This window comes from Peromyscus eremicus, chromosome 2, assembly GCF_949786415.1.
Source record: "Peromyscus eremicus chromosome 2, PerEre_H2_v1, whole genome shotgun sequence".
In the NCBI taxonomy this organism is placed as follows: domain Eukaryota; kingdom Metazoa; phylum Chordata; class Mammalia; order Rodentia; family Cricetidae; genus Peromyscus; species Peromyscus eremicus.
In genome coordinates this window covers 138,507,655-138,523,444 of record NC_081417.1, presented here as the reverse complement: position 1 = coordinate 138,523,444, position 15,790 = coordinate 138,507,655, and the positions used below count along the sequence as shown (strand labels likewise).

Here is a 15,790-nt window from a genome sequence, read left to right as displayed (position 1 = left end):
AGTTATATCATAGCCTGGCTTGTAGGTTTCGTGTCTGGCCCCTTCCGCTGGAAAGTGAATTTCAGATCAGCAGAAGCCCGATCCAGCTGACTCCTCCTCACACTGCCCTCCCCAGGACCCACAGCAGGGCCTGTAGCACGTGGGCCATTGGAAGTCATCAGCTGGATGAAGAAGTAAATGAACTTGGTCCCACAGGCACAGACCCCATGTGGGGCAGCCTCACTGTGTGGATGGTGGGCCTGAGGACCTCAACCTCTGAATATACAGGCCCTGGCCCTTTGGCCTCTCCAGGCTCTGTTCACCAAACCCTGCCGTACTCAGCTGCCTTCTCCTATTGTTCTGACCAGTCTCCTTTCCAGGGAATCTGAGTCTTTCCCCACATGGCAAAACCACCCAGGGACCTTGGGGATGGAAATAAAAAGCATGAGAGAGCAGGGCTAGCATAGGAAAGCAGACGGGCTCTGCCACCCATGCCATGGGCAGGCGTGAGGAGCAGGGACAAGACAACGGACACATAACAAGTGAAGTAGAGCCCCAGCATTGTTACTCAGAGGAAACAGCTCACAAAATTGAGAAAAAGTACTCAAAATTTTAAAATTTATTTTTTTAAAAAAAAATTATTTATTTTTATTTTATGAGTATCAATGTTTTTTATCTACATGTGTGTCTATACGCCGTGTGGTGTGTGTGTGTGTGTGTGTGTGTGTGTGTGTGTGTGTGTGTGTGTAGTGTGTGTGTGTAGTGCCCTCATAGGCCAGAAGAGGGCATTGGATCCCCTGGAACTGGAGTTACAGATGATTGAGCCACCATGTGGGAGCTGGAAATGGAACTTAGGTCCTCTGTAAGAGCATGGCTTAACTGCTGAGCCATCTCTCCAGCTCCCCTCACCCCGCCAAAAAATGACTTTATTTTTAATTAGAGGTGTGGGAGGGGGTAAGTAGGTATATGCACGTAATTACGGGTGTTCATGGTGTCCAAAAGAGAGCATCAAGTCCCCTGGAGTTGGAATTACAGGCAGTTGTGATCCACCCAATGTAGGTGCTGGGAACCCAATCCTGATGCTGTGCAAGGGCAGAAAGCAGTCTTCTCACGAGTTATCTTTTAAACAGCAGATAGTACCAGCTTTAAAGAACAACTAGGAAATACCGTTGTCGAGCACAGAGCACACACCTGTAATCTCTGCATTGGAGAGGTAAAGGCAGGAGGAGCAGGAGTTTAGGTTCATCCTCAGACACACAGAGAGTTCAAGGCCAAGCCGTGTGAGACCTTGTCCTGAAAAATGCAACAATGATGCTCTTAAAGGAGAGATCAGAATAGGCTGGGCAGTGGTGGCACACAGCTTTAATCCCAGCACTTGGGAGGCAGAGCCAGGCGGATCTCTGTGAGTTCAAGGCCAGCCTGGGGTACAGAGTGAGTTCCAGGAAAGGCGCCAAAGCTACACACACACACACACACACACACACACACACACACACACACACACACACACAAAGGGGTAAAGCAAGACCTGTGTCATTCAGGTATACCTGTAGCTTTTACTTCTGTCACAGATGGGACCCCCCCCCCCCCCCCCCCGAGAATGCTAGAATAGTGACAATTGTGGTAGGGCTGGTTGAGGCAAAAATCTTCCCTTGTTCTTTTCTGCTGGTGATTTTTTGCAGCAGCTTGAGAATTGGAAAAGACGGGCTATAGGACAATAAGTCTGAATAGCATGAGATGATGACATGGGCTCAGGATGCACTTGTCCTCTTGAACATCCAAGTTTGTCTCCTCTTCTTACCTGGTCACTAGTCACCGATTGTCACTAGTCATTGGTGAGGAATCCATGTACTTCTAGGACCTTTAGTTTTGACCCAAAGAAGCACCAGTAACTCTCAAGCATTCTCATGGGCCTCAGAAACCTGAAGATCAGCTATGAACTTGAAGAGATGTGCAGGGAATATTGGGTAGTTTGTTTGGGCTGTCTTGTTGTTCTTTACTCCTTTTGTGGAGGGGGGGGGGTGCCACCCAGCTCCCAAACAAAACACACTGAGGCTTATGCTTAAATATGAATGCCTGGCCTTAGCTTGGCTTAGTTTCCAGCCAGCTTTCCTTATCTTATCCCAACTACCTTTTGCCTCTGGGCTTTTCCCGTTCTCTAACTTCTGTAAATCTTACTCTCGCTGTGTAGCTGGGTGGCTGGCCCCTGGAGTCCTCCTCCTCCTCTGGCTGCTAGGTCTTAGATCTCAGCCCCCAGTTTTCTCCTTCCATATACACTCTCTGCCTGCCAGCCCCGCCTATCCTTTCTCCTGCCTTGCTATTGGCCAACTCTTTATTAGACCATCAGGTGTTTTACACAGGCACAGTAACACAGCTTCACAGAGTTAAACAAATGCAACATAAACAAAAGTAACACACCTTAAAATATTCCACTACAGGGCTGTAGTAATTGGGATATAGAATTAGATTTTCCAATTTTGGGGCTACCAAGTGAGTTCCAGGAAAGGCACAAAGCTACACAGAGAAACCCTGTCTCGAAAAACAAAAACAAAAACAAAAAAAAAAAAAAAAAAAAAAAAAAAGATTTTCCAATTTTGGAATGTTTTCAAAAGGAAAATTTTGATACGTTGTTTTCATTTTTCAAAAGTAAATAAATATGTATGGAACAGATTAAAATTGGCCTATTTGGTGCTCACATTGACAGCACACATGCTAAAATTGGAACCATGCAGAGCAGACGAGCATGGCCCCTGTGCAAGGATACACAAATTTATGAAGCATTATATACATCTTCCTGGGGACCAGGAAGATGACTCAGAAGCCACAGGCTCTTGCTGCCAAGCTTGACAGCCTGAGTTCAATCCCAGCACCCAAATGGTGGATGGAGAGAACTGACTCCTGAAAGTTGCTCTCTGCCCTTCACAAGTATGATGACATGATAAATAAATAAATAAATAAATAAATAAATAAATAAATAAATAAATAAATGCAATTTAATAAACAAATGTATATTAAGAGGATTTTAACAATCGTCGAGGAAAACAATCTCAACCCAAGACCCCAGAAGAAAACAAACAGAACTTGGGTCTACACAGAGCTCAGGCTGAGAAATGCTGTCCTCGTCACCATTCATCACACATTGTGCTGATGACCCTGATTCCTTACCCTTCCCTGTACACAGCCTGTCGCTGTTCCCACTTCAAGGTGGCATCTGTATGCCCTCCTCCTGTAGTCTGCTCTGCCCAACAAGGCATAACAGAGATAACTAGGTAGCAGTTCTGGGTCAAGACCTTCAGAGGTCCCCAGGTCGGTGTCTGCCCTGCTTCTGGCCCCACCATAGCCAAGCCCACAAGCGTGGGTCCACCTGCAAGATGCAAGATAAGTGGTCATGCCATCATGCTGGCTGGAACAGTCTAGATCAATCAGCAACCCAGAAACCTCCAGACCTGTAAGCCCCATCTAAAATCGATAGTGCAGTCTACTCTACCTCAATTCACTCCAGACCTGTGGACTGTAAAGCTTTCCTGATGTGTAGCACAGAGGTTGTGTGCTTCTTACACAGCAGACACTGACAGATACACTTCCCAGGCAACTCTTGGGTTAATTTGTTCTAGCTCCTTTCCTCAAAGCTGCCCAACACCTTCTCATACCACCTCTACCAACGGGAACCTTGGTACCTCCACAGCCCATTTCAAAAACTCTGTCTGTGTTTTGAGTTTAAAATCTGTGTACTTCAGCACCAAGAATGAACGGGCCGGGCTACCCAATCTACTCAGGCCTGTCTTCGCGTTCATCCAAATGCTCACTGAGTTAAAAAGCCCAAAAAGGAAGGTTGCTTTCTCTCTTACTTTGTACAAGACAAGAACCCCTCTGCTCTCTGGAGCCTCCCTCTTCCTTACCCTCTACACTGAAAAGCTTCCAAAAGGTGAAGATTGAATTTCCTCAGGGTCACACCTCACTCTCTCCGGGGCTGGCTCCACATCTCTGGCCTGGATCCTTCCAACACTTGCCTCCCTGCCAACAGTCACACCTCTCTATTCCTTCCTCCACTGCAGCTGTAGAACTCCACCAGCCATCCCATTCAAAGTGTCTCCTGGCATGTCTTCTGATCCAGGAACCGGGTCGAAAATAAGGACATAAAAGGCACAGTAGTCCCTGCTCTCCAGGAATTCAGCTAGTGAAGGGGCTCTGATGTTCCCATCCAGAGAGCTCAGTCAGGACAACAAGTTCTTCATGGGATGCCTTGTACATACCAGGTAGTTTATGTACATGTATCTATTTAGCATGCATGAAGAGGTCAAAATACAACTTAGAAAAATCAGTTATCTCTTTTCTATCATGTGGATTCCAGGCAGGGTCGGAACTCAGACTTGGTGGCAAACACCTGATGAGCCACCTCACCAGCCCCCACATTAGGTACTTTAGGTGCACGTGCCTGTGTATGTGTGTGTGTGTGTGTGTGTGTGTGTGTGTGTGTGTGTGTGTGTAACTAATCAGGGCCTCTGTCCTGCCACTGAGGCATAACCCCCAGGCCTGTATCCATTTTTAAAGATGATCAAGGCTTGAAGTTCACATGACTTGCCCAAGCTATAGCTTACACACAGTGACATCTGCGTGTCAAACCCAGGGTCTCCCTATGCACCAAATTGCCTTTGACCTTCCCCAGTCAAGACTTCTGTGACTCCCCACAGCCAATGGAATAAGCCATTCTCTTTAGCGTGGCCTCTGGGGCTGATTCTGATATGCTCACACCAAGCCAGCATTCCCCAGGCTAGCCTCCATCCAGAGGCTTGGATTGCTCTCTACTCTAGGCTATCTCACTCCCACTCAGCTTGTATTGCTCCCTAATCTAGGCTATCTCACTCCCATCCAGACCCACTGCTTTCTAACTCCCAGCTCTGGAGTCTTCTGCTGGGACTCTCCTATGTCCACACAGCACTTTGACAGGACTTCTTCTGGCCCTGGCCAGTCTCTCCCATCAGACACAGGGGTGTGCAGAAACATAGGTTGAGTTGGTACCCCTGATGCACCCCACATAGGGCCAACATTCAGTTATCAGTGGGCGAAGACAATTCTGACTGTAATACTGACAAAATAGGGCAGTGGACACTATCTTGGTGCCAAAATTGGCTATTTAGATTCACTCAACAAAAGGAGAGAGAGAGAGAGAGAGAGAGAGAGAGAGAGAGAGAGAGAGAGAGAGAGAGAGAGTTTCTTGTAGCTCAGGCTGATGTCAATCCTTGAACTTCTGTTTTGTTCTCTTTTGTTTTCTTTTTATCAAGACAGGATTTTTCTGTGTTGCCTTGTCTGTCCTGGAACTCACTCTGTAGATCAGGCTGGCCTCGAACTTACAGAAATCCACCTGCCTCTGACACCCAAGTGCTGGGACTAAAGGCGTGCGCCACCACCGCCTGGCTAAACCTTGGACTTCTGATCATCTTGCTCCCATCTCCTGAGCGCTGAGATTACAGGTGTGCACCACCAAGTCCAGCTTTGGGTCCAGGGCTCAGTCAGGGTCAAAGCCAGGGCTTCGTGCACATGAGCTGAGTACTCAACCAACTCCGCCACATCCCAACACCACTCAACCAACACTTCTTGAGCACCTCGATTCTGTCAGGATTCTCTTTATAAACAACAGTAACAACTCAGCCCGACCTGCGTGGAAACCCACTGAAGGGATGCAGAGTATCCGTGGGAAGAATCAAAGTGAGTCTTAGAACACCCATGCGTCCAGGAGTCCTTGGCAGCTAGAGCTCCAGCTGAGCTTACGCTGTAGTGAGATAATCCATGTGGAATGCCACCCCAGATGTCCATTCACGCCTGTGAGCATGGCTTCTTGAAATGACCCCTCTGCTACCCCTGGAAGTCTGGGTGGATCCACCTCTCTGGGTTCAAAGTCCTAACCTGGGTCACAAAGTCGTCGAGTAGCTATACAAGTAGGAAGAGGAACCTGCTTCCACCAACCTCTCAAGGAGTGGGAGACAATTCTTCCCGCCAAGACTCGAAGAAGATTCCATAAAAACAAGGGAGAGGCCCAGGTGCTGGGAAGCCAATATTACACGGCCAAGGTCAGCAACAGTTCTTAGTGTTACGGCTCACGTTTTGGAGAGACCTCAGTTAGAGATCACCTGTTAGAACATTTCCCAAACTGTAGTCAGTGGAAGGGTCGGCAGCCAAGATACGAGAAGGTTCAGTGACCAAAGGAGTCATCTGAGAAACACTGCCTTGAATGTCTTCAAGACCCGTCAGAGTTTTTCACGTGCAGTGTGCACTGTGACCCTCCAGGGATGGGCGACATCCTCCGCTCTCTCGGTCATGCGACCCTTTTCTTGAAGGGTGTTCTGTAGGACTGACATCCAGCGAGCCGTGCTGAAGGAAACCCAAGTGGCCTATCCTCATCATCAGACAGGGAAAGTGAGGGGCTTTCCTCCCCTCATGGCCTCTGACAGGCAACCCAGGACTCAGGGAAAGGACCAGTTCCCGGCAGGAGTCAGCACCCCAGCCGAGGGAACGGATCAGACCCTCGCCAGCCTCGGGCCACTTCCCTATTTTGCCCTGCTGACACAGACTCCAGGTGCCGTTGAACAATGCACTCTCTGTGCCTGTGGGTCTCACTTCCACCCTCAGGGAAACCCCTCCTAGGACAGACGGACAACATCACGAGAAACACCAGGAAACTGGACCAGAAGGAAGGGGCAGGATACCCAGCAATTCGCAGATGCTCAGTCCCCCGAATATGGAGTGGGATGCTGAGGTCTGCTGTTAGTTCTTCCACACATCTGTGTGACCTTGAAGAAAGCTGCATTTTCTCAGCCTTGGTTTCTTCAGCTGGAAAAAAAATTAAAAGCTGTATCCTACATGTTGATTCATTTCAAATAAACATCTAACAAAGTATTAATCATTCTTTAGATATAAAGTTATTATCATATTGGACATCAAATAAGAATTACCTCCTTTCCTATGTAAGACCCTGAAAGACTTTTCAAGTAGCTCACACACACATACATGCCATGACATATTGTTCCTTCTTCTCTAATCTTGTTCTGATGGTCCAAGCTTCATAGTATATAATTCCCTGTCTTTTCCTGGTGAATTTCACAGTCCCAAGAGCTGCCACCTCTTCCGGGAAGTCCTCCCAGACTCCCCTCTCCCCAGGTTCAATCAGGCACCGCCTTTGCACACTGGCTCTAGATCTTCATAGCTCAGGCCTAGGCCAACTGTCTCTCTCCTGCTTGTTTGTACACTTATGGCTTCCAACAGCCTGTGACTTCAAAGCTATCATCTGTGAGCTGAGCCTGGCACATGCCGTAGAGTGGATAAACATAAAACCCATCCCTCGTCTCTCCCCACTGAGCATCTTGTCTTCGGTCTACCCTTAAAGTAAACTCCACATGTTCATCATTTCTCCCAAAATAAACACCGTTCACGCGGCGTCTGAGCACTGAAGGTTTTGTAACGACAGAGGCGATGCCCACAGCGAGAGTCCAAATGCTTCTCCCAACAACTAATATTCCCGAACTGAAAAACAATAGGCTTCCGTGTCTCGCTAAGAGGAGAAACACATCATTAAGTTAGGGTAGCTACCGGGGCGGTGGTGGCGCACGCCTTTAATCCTGGCACTCAGCGAGGCAGAGGCAGGTGGATCTCTATGAGTTCAAGGCCAGCCTGGGCTACAGAGTGAGTTCCAAGATAACCAAGGCTACACAGAGAAACCTTGTCTCGCAAAACCAAGAAAAAAGAAAGTTAGGGTGGCTGCCCTTGGCCTCACTGGGGAAGCAAGGCCGCAATTCACCCACCACAGTGCAGTGCTCAGAGAAAGGGAACACAGAAGGCATAGGGAGGGAGGGAGAGAGCTCACTGAAGAGAAGACGCGGCAAGGGACTTTGGAAGATATGGGGGCCGCCATCGAATGAACTGTCCTGACATCTCAAACACAGAGAGACACCGAGAGACAAGTGACAGCCACTGCCAACTGTAGAGGCGACCATGGAAAAAGAACAGCTGAGTATGTCGGTCCTGCCTGCTCCTGGCCCAACCTCCCGCCAGTCCCAGGACAGAAAATAGCCTGGCTGACCCAGAGCATACAAAGCATTTCCTGTGCAGCCCGGGGGACCCCTGAGTTGTACTTTCTCAGGGGTGGGGCTGCCTGGGGGTGGAGGGCAGAGGAGGAGGGGACAAGCCATCTTGAACTCTCTCTAGCACCAAAGTGGCCAAAGATGGAAGGGAGCTGCATGCCTGCACCGGGCCCCATGTGTAGGTGTGCATGCCCCTGTTTGTGCTGGGGTGGAACGGTGGCACCTTTCTGTGTGGCTGGTCTTGGGTTCTCCGTGCATTTCCCTGGAAACTGAAAGCTGGATGGACACACAGCCAGTCAGGCTGGCCACGTCCCCGTCTTAGGTCCCAGAGTAACGGCAGGTAGAGGGACTACTGTAGTCACAAACATCATCCCCTGGGACCCTCCAACCTTGGTGTTCCTGCAGCAACTTCCGATTGCTCTCCCATTATCACACCCGGTCCCCCAAGACCCCACCTTGCGGGTTCCCTCAGACGTCAACAAATTGGTTCTGACTTTGTGGAAGACTGAATGACCAGCCAGAACTTTCACTGGGAGGCCTTTCCCAGGAAACGGAGGAGGGTTCGGGGACAGTTAGGCCTGACTTCCAGAATCCAAAGTAGCTGACTGAGAGGATGTCCCTTGGGAAGATTCCAAACATCCCCAAGTGATATCCCCGTGACGTAGGCTAGCTTTTCCTCCCTCCCCTTGTTCAGTCCTTGTCCCAAGGCGACTGTTTTGAGTACTTGTCCTTAAAGCTGCTCTCCCCAGCTCATCATTGACAGTTCCTGGGCTACCTCTGTTTGTCAGTTGTGGTGGGTTTCTTTCGTTGTTGTTGTTTGTTGTTTTTTATTTATTTAATTTTTTTATTTATATTTTATTTATTTGGGGGTTTCAAGACAGGGTTTCCTGGAACTTACTTTGTAGAGCAGGCTGGCCTCGAACTCACAGACATCTGCCTGCCTCTGTCTCCCGAGTGCTGGGATTACAGGCGTGCGCCACCATCGCTGCCTGTTGTTTGTTTGTTTGTTTTTAATCAGCCTCATGTTGTACAGCACTATCCACCCAGCAGAACAGCTGCCAGCTGTTTAAAAAAAGCTGGGCTTGCTGTGGCTCCCTCACAGAAGGAGGAGCGGGAAGAGTCGCTGGCCCCCTCGGGGACAACCACTCCTCCAGGCCACCTGTATGCAGCTCTGCCCTAACTGCCCACAGCCTTGGGGGTCTCTGAGAAGGGTAGAGTACATTGGCCAGGAAAGACTGGGAGGAAGGGGGCTCCATCTACGCAGCCACGGGGAAGTCATCATCCATGTTGTGTGCAGACCTTCTCATGAGGCAGGTTGAGGTCACCCATTGCTCGGTCAGTAAGCCTACAATAAACTCCTTGTATCCCTAGGGTAAACTGTAGTAGGGATCAAACTTTTGTCTGTCATTGGGACCTTAGAAGAAAGGGAAGATGTTACCTGGTTCCCCAGTCCCCCAAGAAGAAAATTCTCACAATATCCCAACACAGGGAGATGGACTTTGCTAACTGATGGGCCTGCCGTCAAGGGCAGTGGTGGGGACTGTAGCAGCAACTGAATGCGGGGAGTCCTCTGGGAGGAAGTTGGGCTTTCGTGTTCAGGGGGTAGATACACACACGCACACGCACATGAGCACACACACACACAGTGTTGTCAAAATGAAACACTGCCTTTTAGGACACTCAAATTCATTAACCTCATATTCCCCTTCTAAGTGTGAGGTCTCAGCCAGAATGAACATCCCTGACCCTGGTCTTCTGTCCTGATGCACGGTGCCACCAGCCAGCACCTTTGACCCTGCAACCCTGGACCCCAAGGAGTTAAAGATTCAGAAAGGTCAATGGTCTCCCCCTTCATTATGGGACGGTAACGAACTCCTCGTGGAGGAAGGGGAATGCCTACCACGTACCTTCTTAACCGACCCAGAAGCCTTCTCAGGGGAGTGCAGTTCTGGTGAAGGGTTTTCTGGATGAAACTACATCAGGATTCAGAGTGTGACTGCATCAGATAAGTTATTCCTCCCTGTGTCAATGACAAGAGGAGGGCCCGAGGCAGAAGGAATATGGAGAAGACCATGACCTTTCCCAGCCCAGCTCCTGGGACTGGGTCAGAGACTTAACAGGAAGGGAGAGTCCACGGGAGCAATCTTTCCTGAGGAATTTTTAGAGAGAAATTCATAAGCATGCTATTTTGAGGTTCAGGGACAAAGCATGACCTGAATTTGGTGAGAGGACTCAACACACACACACACACACACACACACACACACACACACACACACACACACACACTCCCCTCACGAGACTCCAGATGGCTTTGTAAAGACTAATGGAAACACAGTGTAGCCAGGTGTGGTAGCACATGTAATCTCAGCCCTCAGGGCAGGGGCAGGCAGATCTCTGCGAGTTCAAGAACAGTCTGGTCTACAGAGTGAGTTCCAGGACAAACAGGGCTATGCAGAGAGACCTTGTCTCGAAAAACCCAAAAACCAAAAGAAATAAAGAAATAATAAAAAAAGAAAGCCATGTATCAAAGCCAACCATCTCCTGTAACATCTAAGGCTCTGGTTCTCAACCTCTCTAATGCTGACCCCCAAACCATAAAACTATTTTCACTGCTAGTTCATAACGGTAATTTGCCAACGTTATGAATCATAATGTAAATATCTGTGTTTTCGATTGTGTTTGGGGTCGCAACCCACAGGTTGAGAACCATGGAGTAAGACATGAGTGCTGTGTGCTCTGCATAGATAGGTCTCTGATATGGGGCTGATGGAAACATGGTGTCCCCTGGAATCCAAGATGTCTGCTAATTGAGCTCAGCAGGGCAGCCTCTGGACACAGAACGGGACTCGGCCAAGTGCCCTGTAGCCCCTCTGTGGCTTGAGGGGGTAGGGGAGGAGGCAGGGAGGAAGGTGTTCAGTCACAAAATAGTAAGTGATGACCATGTGAGATATGACCTGTCTCTGAGAGGACAAGAGTCAGGGGGCCTCAGATGTGCAGCTAAGACAGACACGGGGGCATGCAAGCCACGGTGACTGCGTTTGCAGCCGTAGGCTGGTGACTTTGGTGGACATAAGAAACAGGGAGACAAATGTTACTGAATTCTAGCTGTCCCTTACATCAGCACGGTAAAGAGAGTACTTTGAATAAGGGAGGCTGTTGTGCAGTCATGAGGAAACAGTTGTCAGAAGGCACCATTGGTCCTGCGTTTCCTGCGGAAAGAAGTGTCGCACTGAAGCCTGTGCTCCGGAGTCCCCAGGTAAAAGGCACACCTGCAGGAGTCAGTGAGCTGGTGCAGGGTGCTGTCGGCGACAATGATGCTGCATGTACTTCTTGGGTGCAAATGTATATTGCTGAAAATTTTTTAAAGATGGCATGTGCTTTGAAAAGAAGAAATTACATTTTTAAGAGTTTAAAACTCTTACAAGTGAGAAATATAAGAACTGCTTATTTTCACCTGTTTAGAAGAAATAAAGGAAGTTTCTCATAAAAAAAAAAAGAAAGAAAAAGAAAAAAAGAAACAGAGAGAGGCCGGGCGGTGGTGGCGCATGCCTTTAATCCCAGCACTTGGGAGGCAGAGCCAGGCAGATCTCTGTGAGTTCAAGGCCAGCCTGGTCTACGGAGTGAGTTCCAGGACAGGCACCAAAACTACACAGAGAAAACCTGTCTCGAAAAAAAAAAAAAAAGTAGAGAGAGAGGGTTGGTGGTTTACACGTTAGTCACGAGGGTAAGTTAGATTGTGGTCTCTTGTTTAAGCCCATGCATGCCCTTTCTGGTCCTCCCCAGAATGGGAAGAACAATGAACTACAGGGCCAGAGAAAAGGAAAGCAGAGGGCAGAGGGAACATGGGCTCTCCCTTGGGCTTTTCAACAATAGCATGGGTAGCAACGTTGTTTGTTTCTGGAGTCAAGACCCCTCCCCGGATACCCCCACCCTTTGGTGGCAGTTGGTGAGGCACAAGCAAGAATGGGTGGCAGGGCCAGTTGGAAACCTCCCAGTGCTTGGGGTACCACCTCTGTGACCGTAACTTTATGTGGCCAGGAGCGGAAGAGGTCAGAGAGAGAGCTAAGAGAACGGACTGTTCTGTATAAGAGAAGAGAATGACTCCAGGCTGAGCTGGAGAAACGATGGGCTGACCCAGCTGGGTGTGTGGCCCCTACTCAAGCCTCAGGATCCCCCCCAACACCCCCCCCAATTGTGAAACAAGCAATAGGAGAAGATCCTCTGGGCCAGAGACCCAAGTTTGGAGATAAGTCGATCACACGTGTGATTCCAGACCTGCTCGTAACTTTGACACCTGCCCAGTACTCTTCAACCCAAACAACTGCGTCTGTATGTGAACCTGCCCTGGGTGGACAAGCCCACAAGGCCCTCCTAACCATGCCTGGTACTGGAAACCTCAGTGCCAGGCATGCTGGGACTTCACTGTTGATGAAATACAAACGGCCCGGACTTGGGCAGGAGAATGAGCTAACTCCAAAGGCAGGGGTGCGCGCAGCCCGCCAGTGAGATCTTCAAGCTGGTTGATGTCAGAACAGAGAGATCTGAGAATTTGGGGAGATGAGTGTGATCAGAGCAGGAAGCCAGGCCACAGTTCAGGGGCACAGAGGACAAGCCTTGCTCCTGCAGGGACACAGGGAAAAGGCCAAGGCAAGGCTAGTCAGATGTCAGAAGTAAGCAGAGGTTATAAACCATAAACCAACCAGGCAAGTGTCATGGAGCCGGGGTGGCTAAGGTCTGAGCATGTCCACAACTCATGCACATCCAGGCCCAGCTAAGAGAGCTCAGGAGCGATAAACAGCCACCAGCAGGAATCACCGTCCATGCTCAAGGATGACTGTGCCGTCAGCAGCCATATGAATACCTACCGTTTCTACGTAAGAAAGGTAAGAGAACAGGGAAAGGGTACCAGCCCTCAGGCTTTGGGACACAGGATCTCCTAGGGGTTGTGGCTTCCCCAGGCTTAAGCAGCCACAATTCACAACGGAGTGAGGGCATTGACACACAAGGCAAACAAGAGTTATCAGTAAGGAGGTGACCTGTGTCAAGCAGCTTTCTTAGTCCAGCTACCAAAGTCCTGACCTTTGAGTGTCAGCCCACACATCCTCCGGAGGAACCTCACCCATGGGGCAGAGTGCAGGGATGAAGAATACAAGCCCTAGAGACACTCAGAATGCACAGGGCACAGTTTGGAGCCAGCTCTCAGTTCCAAGTTCTCCGTCCTAGCTAACATGGTCAGGTACCCCACACACAGAGCACCCAGTAGGACACACCCCAGCGACGGAATATTCCATCCCTGCTGGCCAACACTGTAGTCACAAGGCATGTGTTGCAGCTGAGCACTTAGAACATGACGCGTCAACTCCTCATCTCTGTTCGTTGTTCTTTTAATGGTCACCAGTGGCGTGTGGCCTCAATGCTGCACAGACCAGTCCAGTCTCCTCCAGATGTGGTGGGGCAGTCATGAAGCTGCAACTCAAATGAGGTTGCTCTTACGTGGACTACACTCTGGGGCTGCCCCTCGCTGCTGCCCTTGTCTGCATTCCAACAAGGGGGGCCTCTGTGCTCCTCTGGTGAATGTCTTTGGGACACCCATCTCCAGATCTGGTAAAATCTCAGTGCTAAGACAGGTTGTACGTTCCCCAAGCTTGGACCAGAGCCAGCTCAGCCCAGACTGTGTCTGACGATGCTCCATGTTGTATTTGATCTATCACCTGTGATAGTTATCACAGCCCTGAGAAGAAATCAAGAAGCCTGAGGAAGTTTGTCCCTCTTGCTCTTCCCTACATCCTTGATTTACTTGGCCTCATGGGTACCATCCCAACTCACCTCTCAGATGTCTTTTACATAATCTCAGAAGGCTTTATCCTCCGGGAGAAGTCAGATCAAAAACTGATGGTTTCTGCCACAGTGTCTGGCACTGTATAAATTGGACAGTGACTCTCAGTCACCTGAAAATGGTCCCCTTCACATCCAAATTCGTATGGACCCAGAGAACTGGGTCATCACAGCAGCAAATGGCCTTTTTCTATCTGGTATAGCCTGTTGTTACTGTGGCACCACCTTAAAACACATTCCTGTTTCCTTGGTCTCTGCCCAGCTCACTCACTCTCCTGTATGCTGAGATTGTGTGGTACAATTTTCTCTTTAAAATGCTTCTCTCAAAAATTTCTCTCTGGCCAGGCGGCAGTGGCCCACGCCTTTAACCCCAGCATTTGGGAGGCAGAGCCAGGCAGATCTCTGTGAGTTTGAGGCCAGCCTGGTCTACAGAGCGAGATCCAGAACAGGCACCAAAACTATACAGAGAAACCCTGTCTCGAAATAAACAAACAAACAAAAAAATTTCTCTCTGCCTCTCTGCCAGGGCACCTGCAGAGGCTCCGGGTCCCAAGTGGCAGCCTGGAGTTGTAAGCACCCACTGTCCCCTCTCTCTCCTGCACCAGCCCACCCTTAACAACTCCTAGTGCACACTGCTCCACAGGGGTGCCTACCTAGATTCCCCATGTCTCACACTCAGCCTCTCTGAGCTGGTAAGTTTTCACGCCACAAATCAGATCAAAGCTCATGTCCACTGCTTCCTCCCCCTGCCCACAGCTCCCAGCCACATAGCTCTCTCCTCTTCCTGCCCACGGCTCCCAGCCACATAGCTCTCTCCTCTTCCTGCCCACGGCTCCCAGCCACATAGCTCTCTCCTCTTCCTGCCCACGGCTCCTGCTTCCTGCAGCATTTGCACCCTGCACTGCCTGCCACAGCTCAGTCTTAGATAGATAGATAGATAGATAGATAGATAGATAGATAGATAGATAGATAGATAAACAAATGAAAGACGAGGTTTAAATTAGCCAGCTCCCTCTAAAACAGTGGTTCTCAACCTCGGGATCGCGACTCCTTTGAGGTCACATTGAATATCCTGAATATCAGATATTTACATTATGATCCACAACAGTAGCAAAATTACAGTTATGAAGTAGCAACAAAATAATTTTACGGTTGGGGGGTCCTCACAGCATGAGAAACTGTATTAAAGGGTCACAGCATTAGAAAGGTTGAGAACCTCTCCAACCTGGTCCTGCTCAGACTGTATTTATGGGGGTGGGACTTCCCACCACACTCAAACCTCTCTCTTGGCTGCCACCCCCAGCAAGCCACTGCCACCTGATCAACTGCCTCCCCCCCTCTGGCACACACCCCCACTTTGGCTAAAGTTCTGTCTCAGTGTCAACAGTTTTCAATCAGGTCCCACAAAACATCATGCTAAAGATTTAAAACACATGTTGCCATGTGAATAACTTGGCTTGTCTCCTGTTGGCCAGCAATTGTCCTGTCTGTCGGGACTTTTAGAGCTCGTGTTCATTTTATTTTTAAAAGTTAATGTAGATAATAAGACCTGTCACTCTTGAGCTCCTGAGACCTGTCTGAAGTTAAGACAAACACATTTGGAGTCTGGAGACGGCTCAGCAGTTAAGAGCACTGGCGTCTCCTGTGGAAGAACTGGGTTCAATTCCCAGCGATCACACGGTGGCTCACAACTGTCTGTAACTCCGGTTCCAGGGGATCCAACACCCGCTTCTGGCCTCTGTGAACACCAGACGTGCAAGGGATGCACAGACATACATGCAAGCAAAACACCCACACCCCTAAAATAACCTTGAAAGAATAAAAAACAAGGTATACACATTTTCTGTTCAAACCAACTTCCTATGCTTTAATCTGGCTTCTTACATTTCCTTTTGCCT

The 15,790-nt window shown here is 49.2% G+C and overlaps 1 non-coding gene across 1 annotated transcript; it reads left to right on the top strand.

The window, feature by feature from the left end:
• The first annotated feature begins 2,667 nt into the window (after positions 1-2,667).
• LOC131905370 (U6 spliceosomal RNA) lies at positions 2,668-2,771 on the top strand. Its single transcript, XR_009377901.1, has one exon. It is a non-coding gene; the product is annotated as a U6 spliceosomal RNA (small nuclear RNA).
• Positions 2,772-15,790: the final 13,019 nt, after the last annotated feature.